The following is a 14804-nucleotide window of genomic DNA, read 5'->3' on the forward strand; positions in this document are numbered from 1 at the left end:
GTTAACATGCAACCAATGTGGCATAAAGGCAGAAAATCCTACATAATGTATCATGGCACTACGCTGCAGAATGCGATAAGGATCATGAATGAGGGCTTCTCTCCTTCATATGACGGCATGCTGGGACCTGGTGTCTATGTCACTAGAAGCTTTGAAAAAGCCTCACATTACCCAGTGAATTCAAATGGGGAGAGGCTTGCTGTTCTCAAACTTGTCGTAAGAGTGGGAAGGGTGAAGAGGATTAACTACCAAGATCATCCTTTACAGAAGACCTGGTATAGATATGGATATGACACTGCGTGGGTTCCTCCTAACTGTGGCATGGTGAACAGTGGCCTAGAGGAGAACTGTGTGTATGATCCAAGGCGAATCACAGTGCTGGATGTCATTCCAAATAACAGATTCTGGTAGACTCTAGAGAACCAACTCTGCGTAAGAGTCAAGTGCAAAATTTTACCTTACCCCCCAAACAATATTTTTGTGGTTGTGACATAGTCCACCGCATTTATCAGCAGTCTTATGTGTTACCATGCAAGGGAATGAGAGATGTTCAGGATTATGAGCACATTTGAAACTTTGATTTAATTTTTTAGCTTTCAGCTACATTTTTATATTACTGATTTTGTCAAAGCAATGTTTTAATTACAGAAATAATACTATGAAATGATTTCTGTAAATATGAATTATAAAACAGGAAATAAAAAAAGAAATAAAAATTATGAAATATAGGCTCATGCATGACTATGACCAAGTTTAAGGTTCCTCATGAAATGAAATCCAATGAAATAAGATGATTAAGATGCAAAAAGTATCCAGAAATATGAAAAAGAACCAAAAGATGAATGAAAATATTTAGGTTTTTTTTTTCTTGAGAGCATTTTCTTGCTCATTTTAAGCGTTGTGTTTGACTTTCTAATGAGTTGTAAGTCTGTTTATGACAGCAGCTTGCTTTAGTTCCACCTCATCAACACCAGGTGAAATGGATTTCAGTCATTTTCATGGTATAGGGTTTTCAAAGATTCACACAGTAGGTCTTCCCTCTGACAAAACTTGCAAGACAGTTCAGGTGCCCAGTCCACAAAGGATTTGGGAGGAGTCTTTACCATTGTGCAAACCCACCTAATACATGTGCCAACATAACTTTAGTCATGAATTAACAACATTTTGAACATACTTTAACAATAAAAATATGCCAGCCAACCCTGGTCTCTCATATGGATGTCACTCTAGAACTCTTGAGTGTGAGAATAAATAAATAAGAAGGCTACACTACAATTTTCAGTATTCTGCTTTGTCAAAAATAATGCGTTTAGGAGCCATTAGGTTATTGATGTTGTTACTCAAGGTTTTCATTATATTTCACTATATTTCTGTAGTCCCCCTGTGGTAAAGGGAATGAATTTCATTCATTCTACAGTTCTCCTTTATTCTCCAAGAAATGTTTCGGCATCAGAGTGTTAACTACTGTTTATTTTTTGCTCAAATAAAATAGTATTTGGACATTCTTTAATTAACAAATATATGAAAATGTTATGAAATTATATGAAAACTTTTCAAACTTGCTTTGGTTACTGTGAATGCCATGGGACTCAACAGTTATGGCACTAGAAATATCCTCGTCGAGATACATCATATACCATGGCCCTCTGATGGAACGTACAGAAGATCCAAAGTAATGGATTCAGAGCAAAGAGAAAGCTTCTCGTTATCCTATACAACAGCTGGCCATGATGAAACCGTGTTCGAGTAATGAAACTGAAGAAGGCTGATCACCAGGGTCATCCCTTACAGAAAACCTGGCATCAGCATGGTTATGACACTGCTTGGATCCCTGCGAATTGTGGAATGGTACTCCGTGGATTAGAAAAGGACTGTATTTATGATCCAAGCCATTCTGAAATTATTCCAAAATTCCAAAATGTAGTAAATACTAGAACTGACTTTTGTCAGCTTTATTTTGGCACCTAAAACAAAAACAAGATTAAACCGAATCTTGCCAAACGATTTATCTTTAAAACCTCGATAAATGTTTTAGTCAATCAATCATTTGCAAATAAAATATTAAAAATACAGCTGTATACTTGCATGTCAACATACTGTATACTTCAAGTATACAGTATTTATTTTATATATATATATATATTATTTTGTTTTCTGAATTATAAAATTATGAGTCAGGTTAGTGCAGGGGTGGGCAAACTTGGCCCTTCCAGGTCACTTTCCTTCAGAGTTTAGCTCCAACTCTAATCAGACACACCTGAACCAGCTAATCATTGTCTTCAAGACTACTAGAAAGCTACAGGCAGGTGAGTTTTATCAGGGTTGGATCAAATCTCTGCAGGAAAGTGGCCTGGAAGGGCCAAGTTTGCCCATCACTGGGTTAGTGTTTACCAGCAGCAGTTTCACCTGATGAGCACTAGAGGTCATCATCACATCGGGTTTTTTTTGTTTATTTCCCCTGGTATTACTATTCTTCATATCTTGCGAAACCTTGGTTATTTATGACTACAGTTCTAAGCAGTCTTCATTGTCATTGTTAGTCCTGGTTTTGAACGGTCAGATTTTTTCTTGGACCAAGGAATTGGATTCTTTTTTTTTGTTGCTTGAACTTACTTTGACTCTGGCTGTAGACACAGGTCTCTCTGAACTGTAACAACTTCCTTCAGCATACTGTAGACTATAGAGGCTTTAACACTTTACCACAGGCTTTGCTATGTAGACAGATAGTATTATGCAAGTTCTGTCTGAGCAAATGCAAGTCACAAATGCTGTTGTTTTCTTTTGTCCAAAGAGAATCAAATTTAAAACTATGAGTTAAAAAAGCAGTCACTGAAATTAGTTCTAATTTCAAACCAATCACCAATAATTATTATTTTAGCAAAATGTGAAACTGTAAATTTAATGTTAATAATTAAATTAAAAAAAATATATTAACAATAATTTATCGTCAAAGTTCTCATATCTATTACTTCATATATTACTTCTGTCCCTATTACTATCCATTAACCTTTCATCACTGTTCTCTTATCTTTGGTTTCTTTTTCATATGCCTTATCATTTCTCATATCTCTATTTCTGCTGAATTTCAAAAACTCGTATGGCCTGTATGAATCAATGCAAGGTTCTTTTGACTTAAATTTGACATGAACTTGGTGAATGTGTAGATGATTATTTACTAATGCATCATGTGGCTTAGAGCAATAAAGGATAATGTCATGACTGGTGCCTGTCCCCTCGCATATTTACTGTAAAGTTATCTGAAGGATCACTTCCTCATGTTTCTGAAATAACCAGCTCTCATTCAGTAACTAGCTGAACTGATTATATAATACAAGGACACTCTTTCTCACCACATACATACAACAGTGAATTAAATCAAACGAAAAGGAACCGATAAAATACATTTAATGAATAATCAAATCAGCTAAATAAAAAGCAATTCCAATATATATATAATTTTTATTTTCGTTTCCAATATTTGAAATTCAGAACTTTTCAGTTTACAGTTGTGGTCCTACCCTTTTTGACGTCATGGAATAAAAGTGAAACTATCTGTAAAATTTTCAATTTCTGCTGCAGCACCATAGAGGTATGTTGGTTGTCTTGTGCTTAAATTTGTATTATTATTATTATTATTATTATTATTGTAATTGTTACTAAATTTGGAATGCCAAAATTGTCTTCTTAAATAAAATTATATATTTTATTTTTGACACATTAAAAAACAACAGAAGTTGAACCAAAGTGCCAAATTAACCAATTTAACCAAATTTTTAGGATTATGGCAGAAGTTGCACTCAAGTTTGAGACTCAATAAATGTTCTTCAATGTCAAGTCCACTAATTTAGACTGCAATTTATTAGGTCCCTAAAGAAAAGCACTTGAAAACCCCATTAACTTTCCAAGGGAGAGAAGTATATCAAATAAAGATACACAGCAAATTCACGCAAAACAAAAACTATAAAAATAAATTAGCATTTCCATTTATATCTCAAAACAACTAGTGTTACTATCATTATTATTGTCATTGTTTTGTCCATATTAGAATATTCATTTATTTTATTCTATGTAGTATTGTAAAAAAGTATAATTAAAATTGGAAAAATAAAATCAATAGGAAAATCAAAATGTAAATTGTGGCATACATTTGATTTGGTTGATATTGTTTTTTGTTTTTTTTTGGACCTGTGTGTATCTTCTTTATGTCTCCCTTGTCTTTAAGTTTCAGTTTCAGTATAAATCTGTTTACAATAGAATTTTGCATGAAAGTCTCTCTGAATTTAACAGAATGCTTCTGTATAGCAACATGTTGAAAAACTGCATAAGTCACATATGAGTCACACTCAGAATCTTAACTTATAGTTATCACAGCACTGGGGGTTTACCAACTACATACGAAAAGGCTCATTACATGCATACTTGTCTTGAAAGTTGGTGCTCCATGTACAAACGTACAAAACAAAAATAAAGCCTTAGAGAGGACCTCTTTTTTTAGAGGTTACTTGCCATGCTTGGTAAATTTTTTCACCATATTTTTTCACAATTTGCTTTGGTGATTAAATAATCACCAAAGCAAATTGTGAAAAATATGATCCGTTTATGATCTGTTTCTCTTCTGTTTTACACATATGATGTGGCCTTGAAACAAATGTAGACAAACAATACAAAAATACCTCATTTAAAGATGTCAACAGGTCTAACAAAAATGCTGAAAAACTTGTTTTGTAATCTTCTCTTGCTGAATTCCCGTGTATTTATGACTCAAGCCCCTATATGAACATATTTAATTGCTGAGTATTTTCGAAAACTAAAATCTGTATTACATTTGACCCAAGCAGCAAGACAGATATTCTCAAATAGAACCCAGAATAAAATAATGAAACATAAAGCGTCAATGTATATTGAATTGCAGTTATCATATTAGTTCTCAGCTATCTGTGGTTAACCTACTGTATTCCAAAGCAGAAAAATGTGAATTCTATAAAACTGCCATATCTTTCCTGAGTTATGTCCTCAAAACTAAGGGTGTAGAAATGGACCAAGCCCAAGTCAATGCTGTCCTCCAGTGGCCACCTCAAAGTATCAGGGAACTACAACGTTTCTTATGATTCGCTAATACTAGAGGGAATTCATACACAGCTACAGCTCTGAAGCCAGTCCCCTGAATTTAATGCTAAAAGGCAAACCCAAGACATTGCAATGGACTCACACCACAAAAAAAAAAAAAAAAGGTTTTCAAAGAATCAATTACGTTCGGCTCCCATCCTCCATACCCATTTATTGTACTCACTGATTAAATCCAATTCAATTCACGTTTATTTGTATAGCGATTCTGTAAAATCTTACATATTGTGCCTTATGGAAAATTACGAGGTTTCTAGGAGACTGAACAAAATAAAACTTCTCTTTGTGTAGTAATCACATTTGTAGTTGAACAACAGCAGTGATGTGGATGGGGTGTTTACAAGGTAGTGTATGAATCTTGAGTCTTACTAAGCCATAGTTGATGAAGTAGGCAGCAGCTCCTGAGACAATTAACACTGAGGCAGTGACAGAGAAATACAAAAAGAAAAAATAATTGTCACTGGAATCAGTAGAGACCAGTAGTGAAATCAGGTTTCACAGATTTACAGCATGAAAATGTTCTAAAACCATATGTTTCATGTGTGTTTCATATGTGTTTCACATATTGCACATGTGAAGTTCATGTGGTTTTTCTGTAAGGGCAGGGTCCGCTTTGTTGCTGGTTGTGTAGGACGGTTAGAGCAAGTGGCCAACAAATGATTGCTCTCTCCACAGTAGAAACACAAATTCTCCTTTTGGCACTATTAGCGTTCCATGGCAATGAGTAACAAGTGGCAAGGACAGTGGCAAGGAACCCAAACTCCATTGGTGTCAGAAAGAGAGAAAAAAAATGCGAGAAACCAGTCTCAGTCTGAGGGCTGACGAACCAGTATGACGTGGCTTTGCTGAAAACCTGTGCCGATGGCTGTTGTGTCGATGAGGTCTTCAAAAGTGATCTGTCTTTAAGGCTTGTCTAGTTGTCATGGTCTCTGCTGACATCAAAGTCCCTTTAAGGCAAGTCATGTCACTCGGTGGCCATCTTTGAAATGCCTCTTGAGTATGCAAGTGCAGCTCCTATCTCTTTGAATTGGGAAACGTCAACGGGACTTCTAACGGCAGCTGCAGTGACGTGCTGACTTTACTGATTAGCGATTGGCTCTTTTACTCAGAAGGCGGGGCTTCGTTCGATAGAGCGGCCATATTGATCGTTGCATTTTTCTCCATTCAAAACTATACGAGTGCCACGTCTTGAGTATTCGGCAGCTGTCTCGCTGGCTGCCCTATCAGGCAACGACTTTGCTGGCAGCGTTAGAGCAAGTGGCCAACAAATGATTGCTCTCTCCACAGTAGAAACACAAATTCTCCTTTTGGCACTATTAGCGTTCCATGGCAATGAGTAACAAGTGGCAAGGACAGTGGCAAGGAACCCAAACTCCATTGGTGTCAGAAAGAGAGAAAAAAAATGCGAGAAACCAGTCTCAGTCTGAGGGCTGACGAACCAGTATGACGTGGCTTTGCTGAAAACCTGTGCCGATGGCTGTTGTGTCGATGAGGTCTTCAAAAGTGATCTGTCTTTAAGGCTTGTCTAGTTGTCATGGTCTCTGCTGACATCAAAGTCCCTTTAAGGCAAGTCATGTCACTCGGTGGCCATCTTTGAAATGCCTCTTGAGTATGCAAGTGCAGCTCCTATCTCTTTGAATTGGGAAACGTCAACGGGACTTCTAACGGCAGCTGCAGTGACGTGCTGACTTTACTGATTAGCGATTGGCTCTTTTACTCAGAAGGCGGGGATTCGTTCGATAGAGCGGCCATACTGAGCGTTGCATTTTTCCCCATTCAAAACTATACGAGTGACACGTCTTGGGTATTCTATAGTCTTTGCTGACATTCAGAGCTGTTGTGGTCTTCTCTAGGTGCAGGTCCACTATCTGATCTGAATACGGACTGGATACAGTGACCTTGGAATAAATTACTTACAGTAATTTCACTGGTTCACTGGGTGTTAAGGGAAGTGTTCCCAATTTCGGTTGACCTAATTTATGCAGCCTAAGAATCCTTTAACAGATTTGAATTATAGCAATTTGTGTGTAGTAGAGACGTTTCTCTGGGTTTGTTGTGAACAGAGCAGAACGCGTCTCATCGCTTCCGCTTGTCAGAGAATGTGCTAACAGCCATAATAAATAATAGTGATATCTATGGACTTTTAAGATAATCAGTTAAACTAGCTAGCTGTTTTTATGGTTAACGTTTTATTACATTTTTATATCTAAATGTTAGTGAAAAGAATAAAAATAAAAAAACTTTTAGATATCAGACCGCATATGTGATGGACATTGGTTATGATAATCTTTGGTATCTACTTTGAAGGCATCTTAAGTAAAACTGCTTCATATTTAACAAAGCATATGCAAAATGCTTGAACCGGAAATGACGACACTCGGTTAACATGAAGTCTGTTGCGCATAACCCCTATTGATCCAAACGCAGTGTTTATTCAGAGGGTAATCCACAATCGTGATCCAAACAGGTAAGTCATATACCAGCAAAACAGTCCAAACAATAACAAGAAACACAGACAAAGAGTAATCCAGAACAAAGGGCAGAATAAACCAAGACACAGGGAAACAGGAAATGACGGCTCAGAAATGCAGTAAGACACATGTAAGACTTCACAATGAATGACTGAATGAACCAGACAATATATAGGATGAGCAGACAGGGTTAACAAGGAGTTAACAAACAATGAGTGCTGATGAGTCCGGGCAAAGGATTATGGGAAATTAAGTCCAAGACTGAGTGACAGAGGTATGGGATGGAGTGCCCTCTGGTGGTTATCAAGGGCACTCCAGCTGGTTATCGTGACAATTAATGACTAAATGATAATTTAAGAGTTTTAAGTATTGAACTGATTTTCTAAAACGGGGTACAAAGTCTAAAGCCTATAGACCACAGAGCCTATATGTAGCCTAAAAAAATATCTTGATTTATACCCCTAAAATATATACATATCCAAAAATAGCTACATATCAAAAGCAAAAAAGATTCGCACACAAAAAGCCAAAGTCACTTGATATAAATATTCACAACAAACACTGCCAATAGCCGCTCGCATCAAATTCAAGGTAATGATGTTTGTTTACAAGACAACCACTGGCGCTCCACTAATATACCTAAACTCACTAGTTCAGACTTCTGTGCCCTCCAGAAGCTTGCGTTCTACAAGTGAATGACGCCTCGTGGTGCCATCCCAAAGAGGCACAAAATCACTCTCATAGACATTTTCCTGGACTGTTTCCAGCTGGTGGAACAACCTGCCTATCTCAATTCGAGTAGCCGAGTCTTTAGCCATTTTCAAAAAACGTCTAAAGACACATCTTTTTTCGCCAGCACCTGACCAATTAATACTAGTACTTAACTATTCTATTCGCTCTAATTTATTTAAAATACAATAAAAAAAACACCTTGCTATGTGTACTGTGCTAGACTAACTGAGACTTATCACAGCACTTGTATACTTTTGCTCTCTTGTTGGTCTGATTGCTTCTATTGTTCTCCTCATTTGTAAGTCGCTTTGGATAAAAACATCTCTTAAATTATTAAATGTAAATGTAAACATGAAACCAAGAAATGAGACCTGCACTTTCACTGCCTCTCCCCACAGCCTCTCAAATTTTTTTTATCCCCCCGGATACAGAGGTTTAGAACACTTTTTTTTCTATTGACAGAAGTGGCACAATCAGCTGACTCAGTACTCAGTAAAAACCTATTTGCATGTCTCTTATCAGTTTTTCAGGTTCAGGTTTACTGATAAGCACCAGGGGCCTCATGTATAAAACTTTCCGTAGATTTCGTCCTAAAACTGTACGTACGCACACAAGCTAGATTTGGCGTAAGCACAAAAGTTTTCAGATTTATAAAACCATCCTTTTATAAATCCCTGTCAGCAGAAGATTGTAGATTAAAACTCCATCACCTGCTTTCAGATGGAGCGGCATTTAATACACAGAGCCGTAGTTCACTGACAATTAGGCAATATCGTGTTCATAATCGCAGATGAATCGCATTCGATTATGAACGCGATATTGCCTAGCTTGTCAGTGAACTACAGCTCTGTGTATTAAACGTTGCTTCATCTGAAAGCAGGTGATGGAGATTTACTACCAATCACAGAACCGGCTTTACTGACAAGATGCGCTTGACAATCGCATGCGATTAATTGCACAGCCCTAATTGAACATATCTTTTAGGATATTTAAATAGGCTAGCTATAGTAGAATCAGAAATACGGTGTGTGTAAATAAGTGTAAATAATTGTCTGGCGTGGCCTCACTGAGAAAATATAAAAAAGAAACGTGGAAATCTTACCGTTTGCTTATGATTCTATCCTTCCATCACAATGCTATTTTCATAATGTTCTGAAGATCGCAGGAGAAGTCTGCCGTCCCGTGAAATACACACCTCCGTGCAGCCTTGGTTGTGCAGTAGGCTAATATAATCGGACCTATTTAAACCTGCCAACGGACTGTTCGACCACCGAATCCAGTAAGTGCGCATCGTTGATGTTCTTGCTAAAAATATTTTTTCTTAACATGAGATCTACAGTTTAAAGAAACATTAATGTGTGTCTAGCACTCCTCGCTGTCATTAAAACAGCATGCAACAAGAAAATTTATCAAAAGACAGCGCATCCAATAGCTTGCCTAAATATCAAAATTCATATGTTTTGTTTAACTTTTGAATAATGACGTTATGTAATGTCAATGCATAACTCCATGAATGAGCAGAATATTTAATCTAAATGTGTGTACTGAAAGGAAAAGAGAGTCTGAAATCATTACTTTGCTATTACGCCAATAAAAGAGTGCGTACGCACGGTCTAGACTCTAGAGTACCCGTACGGTGCGCACATATTTACGCCAAGTTTATTTTTATAAATCCCAATATGTACGTGGAAAATTCCGTACGCACATTTCAATGCCTGTTTTGTGCGTACGCAACATTTATACATGAGGCCCCAGGGCCGTGCAGAGACCTTTGGAGGGACAGGTGCTCAAGTTTAAAAGGGGCACATGGAACAAGGCTTTAAAGGGCTGTGCTCAAAATATCAATACAGCAATATACTGTGAAGCATTCCTTGCTGATAGGCGTATCGATCCGGATGCTTCTGTATTGATACAGCAGCAAATGCCATGACGCAGTTTTGAAAAATAAATAAATAAATAAATACAGAACAGTAAAGACCATTTTAAGTTTAAAAGTTAAAAGATTTTTTTCTTTGCACCTCTAAATTACTCTGGAATTAGAAACTGAATTATATTATTGATATTATTATAACTATTAGTATTGAGTTTACAGTGTATGGTAGTTTTGCTGTAGTAAACACTACTGTTGCTGTTGTAGAAAAAAAATATTTCTGTCATATTTAAAATAGAATTCTATTCTAATCCTGTTCTGAATTTATTCATTTTTTTGATAAGTGTAATTCAGAGGATGAGAAAATCTATAAGCATGTTTTACCAGTGTTGTGATAATTATATTTACAGTTTTTTTAATAAATACTATAATAATAATAGTTCAAAGTATGAATAGTTTTTAGTAAGACAACATAAAAAAGACAAGATCCCTCGACGTCCGTTAAACTTTTCCCAATCAAACAGCAAGAATGGAAGAGAACAGGCACCTTTGTTAATATTGCTGTGTGTAGAACTACGTTAGCTGAATTTTTAATATTTAATAAATATTTAATTTTAATAAAATGTAAATTTGTCCCCTGCACTTTATTCGGGCAGTTGTGTTCACATAGAGGTTTTCACGGGCCAGTGTAAATAAATCTAGATTTAAATTCAAAGAGACAGGATCGATAGTCTATGACCTGACGTTTTATTCGTAGCCAAAATGAGGCGATGTGAATATCACGGAGCGCTGAACACTCTCATGCAGTGTGTTTCATTCATACTCAAAGCCATAGGAAAGTCCAAAACGGACTCATAGAAGTAATAACTTATGACGTGCAGGAAATCCCTAATATGGACAAAAGCATCCAGCTATTGCTGTAGGCAAACCAATATCTGCTGTAGCTGGGCTGAATAAAAAGCAGAAACGTTTTTACTGATGAAACGTGAAGACAATAAACACAGGATTGTTAAAATATATGCTTTATGTGTGTTTTTCAAGTCATCTCCAGGTAATAAATAAATAAAGTATATGAATAATGCAGTACTGATTGACATATCATTTAGCATAGAAAGAAACTATAAAATATATTTCCTGCCTTATTCTGTAATAAAAAAATGGGGAAAAAAGGTGTTCATATAGCCTTTATAAACCAATCATAAAGCTGTCATTAGGAAAATATTGAACAAAAATATTATAGTCCCTTGCTGCAGCTAACGTTACTTCCAAAGGCTACACACAGCAATGTAAACAACAGCTGTGCATGCTCTCTTCACGTCATTCTTGTAAAATAATAATAATTTAATAATAAATGTATACAAGCACACCACTCCGCTGAGAACTCCACTTACCGGCAGCTGCAAACATTATTGAAGGCATCCTGGTAGTGTGCTAAATTACTAAAAAAAAAAATTAAATGCTTTATTTAAGCATTCAGTTTACACTATGGTACAACAAAATTAGAACACAATAATTAAAAATATTGACATTCTCTAGATGTTCTTATATTATTTTTAAATTTCTTTTTTTTCACATAAAGTATAAGCAATTTTTGGCAGTTTTAACAATAATGAGTTATACATTTATTACACAAAATACTTTTTATTTTATATTTATAATGTTATAATCTTAATCCTATATGGAATCATTAAACGATTTAACTACATTTTTTATAGTAATCATTTTTCAAAAGGGTTTGCAAGTTTTCAAGTAACCTTGAGTTCAACCATTTACTCAAATGTCCATCTCAGAATAAGTATTTTACTCTTATTTTTAAGCAGTACACATGCAAGTGAATATGTGCACTTTCTAGTAAATCGCTTTGGTAAGAAACAGTTAAGAAATGTACAATAAATGTATGCACAACATGAATTTTAACTGACTAATCTTACTCACTTTGTGTCACAAATGAATTTAGCTGGTTTACCTTCACATGAAAGGTATGTGTATGTGATTACATTGACTTGAGGAATCCACTCTCATACCTTGTCAAGACCATGTACTCTACAATAGAAACATTTATGAAACAGTGTAAATTAATTTACACAGAAATTATAAGTACAGAAATAATATTATAAAATTCATGTTTTAAATACTGAAGTACAAATTTAAGAACATGACTTATGAATAAAAATATAAAATAATCACTAAAAATATGAAAAATGCTCATATCATGATAATGACAAGTTTGAGGTTGCACTGTTTCTGCATTTACTTTGCACAGAAGCAAAACAGAATTTTCATTAAAATGATCATACTGACTCACACAGAAAATAGTTTGTCCTTACATTTAGCAAAAAAAAAAAAAAGCTAAAAAAGTTAATATTTCAACCGATGTCCCCTTTTTTAGTGTTTATTTTTGACTTTCTAATGAGTAGTTGCGAGTAAGTTTATGATATCAAACAGCATTCGTTCCAACTGATCAAAACTAGAGGTCGCCATCACCTGGTTTATCACATGGACTTCAGTCAGTTTCAAGAGATTCACGGTGAGCATGATTTCACCAAGTACAACATGTTCCTGGATCAACATCCTTGTTGATCCTGGAACAACATTCCAAGCAACCAATTAGAATTGAGATATAACTTTTCAGGAAATATCTGTTTTAGGCTTAAAATCAGTGTTAGGTGCTTCTACACCCTTGTTAATCAACTATCATTTCACACTGATTTTAGGAATAAATTATGGGTAGGGTTAGGTTTAGGGGTAGGGACTGGGTTAGGTCTATATTTTTGGACAATAATGTTGATCCAGGATCATCAAAAGATGTTGATCCAGGAACATGTCTTAACTTGGCAAAATCACGGCAACCGCTACACAGTGGGCCTTCCTTCTGACAAAACTTATAAGACGGTTCAGGTGCCCAATTCACAAAAATCCGGAAGGAGTCTTTCAACATTGTGCTAATTCGGCCAAAACCTTAACTTTAGTCTTGAATTAACAACTTTCTGAATATACTTATTTGAATATACAATAAAAATGTGCCAGCTAACCCTGGTGTCTCTCGCACAGTTGTTACTCTTAAAGTCTTTAGTGTGCATGTCACTGCAATTCTAAGCATCCTGCTTTGTCAACGTGAATGAGAGCACAAAAGAAGAGACAATCGCGTCTTGTCAGATTTTTTCTCTGATCAAGAAAACAGATTAGCTCTTAGATCTGTCTCTTCTCAGACTGGTTTTATGCATATTAAGACTCAGTTTTGGATTACACACATTACTAATAATGATTTGCATTTGGACAAATTTTTTTTTCAGTATCAGTGTTAACTACAATTTGTGCATGTCTTACAGATTCCTTCAACACAGCATGTTAAGCAACTGCTGTTTTGACATATTTTGTTAAAATAGAATCTAAACCAACCTGATAGCCTATTTTGCTCATACTTAGAGTATACCACATCTGTAACCCACCCACCCTTTTGGATCCGCCCAAATTATGAATTAAAAGTTGAAACCGAAGTTCTCTAAAGAAGAGTTCCTCTTTTTCTAGAGACTTTTGGTGCCAAAAGACTCACAAGTAAGTAAGTTGCATTAAAAGTAAATACATTTTATTAATTTCAGCTAAATTAAATGACAATTTTAAAATGATGCAAATAACTGAGTTTGATGTGGAGTTTTCTGGTCTGAACAGCATTTTTCCATTCACATATAATTACTCTTTTTGGTTATTCACTAATTATCAAAAATAGGAAAACTTTTCTAAGTGCCTTGGTTACTGTGAATGTGATGGGGGACGATTATGGCAATGGAATACAGCAATATCCTGGACGACGTATATACATCATGTATCATGGCACTACAATGGTAAATGCACAGAAGATCCTACATGAAGGATTCAGATGCTCTTCTGATGGCATGCTTGGACCAGGAGTCTACGTAAGTCGGAGTAAAGAGAAAGCTTCTCGTTACCCTTTGAATGCTGGAGGACAGCAGCTCGCCATCCTCAAACTAAGTGTTAAAGTGGGAAAAGTGAAAAGGATTGATTATCAGGGTCATCCTTTACAGAAAACCTGGCATCAGCATGGTTATGACACTGCTTGGGTCCCTGCAAACTGTGGAATGGTATCCAGTGGATTAGAAGAGGACTGTGTTTATGATCCAAGCCGGATCAGGGTTCTAGAGATTTTTCCAAATTAAAATGCTAGAACCTTTGCCTTATAGCTTTATTTTTATGACCTAAATTGTAATGGAAACTAAAAAAGACATTGCAGATATGTCCTTCCACTAAGTCTTGCCAAATGGTTTATCTGTAAAAACTTTGTTTAAATGAATGAATGAATGAATCAATCAATCATTCATAAATTAAAAAAATAAATATAGCTGTATACTTGTATGCCAGTGTAAGTCAGCCTTTATTTATAAAGCACATTTATAAACATCAGATGTTACTGTACACTTTAAGAATAGTTTTTAAACTTAAGGCACAATCAGCTGACTTTGAGACTCAATAAAAACCTATTTGCATGTCTTTGTTATCAGTTCTTCAGTTTCAGGTTTACTGTGATGAGCACTATTATTGACTCAATTGACTTTCCAAGTGAGAAACATATAGCAGCTACACAAAACAAA

The 14804-nt window shown here is 35.7% G+C and overlaps 1 pseudogene; it reads left to right on the top strand.

Moving 5' to 3' along the window:
* Positions 1 to 45: 45 nt before the first annotated feature.
* Positions 46 to 14372, top strand: LOC107694637 (uncharacterized; annotated as a pseudogene).
* The last annotated feature ends 432 nt before the right edge of the window (positions 14373 to 14804 follow it).

The sequence above is a fragment of the Sinocyclocheilus anshuiensis genome, unplaced genomic scaffold (genome assembly GCF_001515605.1).
Source record: "Sinocyclocheilus anshuiensis isolate Anshui unplaced genomic scaffold, SAMN03320099.WGS_v1.1 scaffold1638, whole genome shotgun sequence".
Lineage (NCBI taxonomy): Eukaryota > Metazoa > Chordata > Actinopteri > Cypriniformes > Cyprinidae > Sinocyclocheilus > Sinocyclocheilus anshuiensis.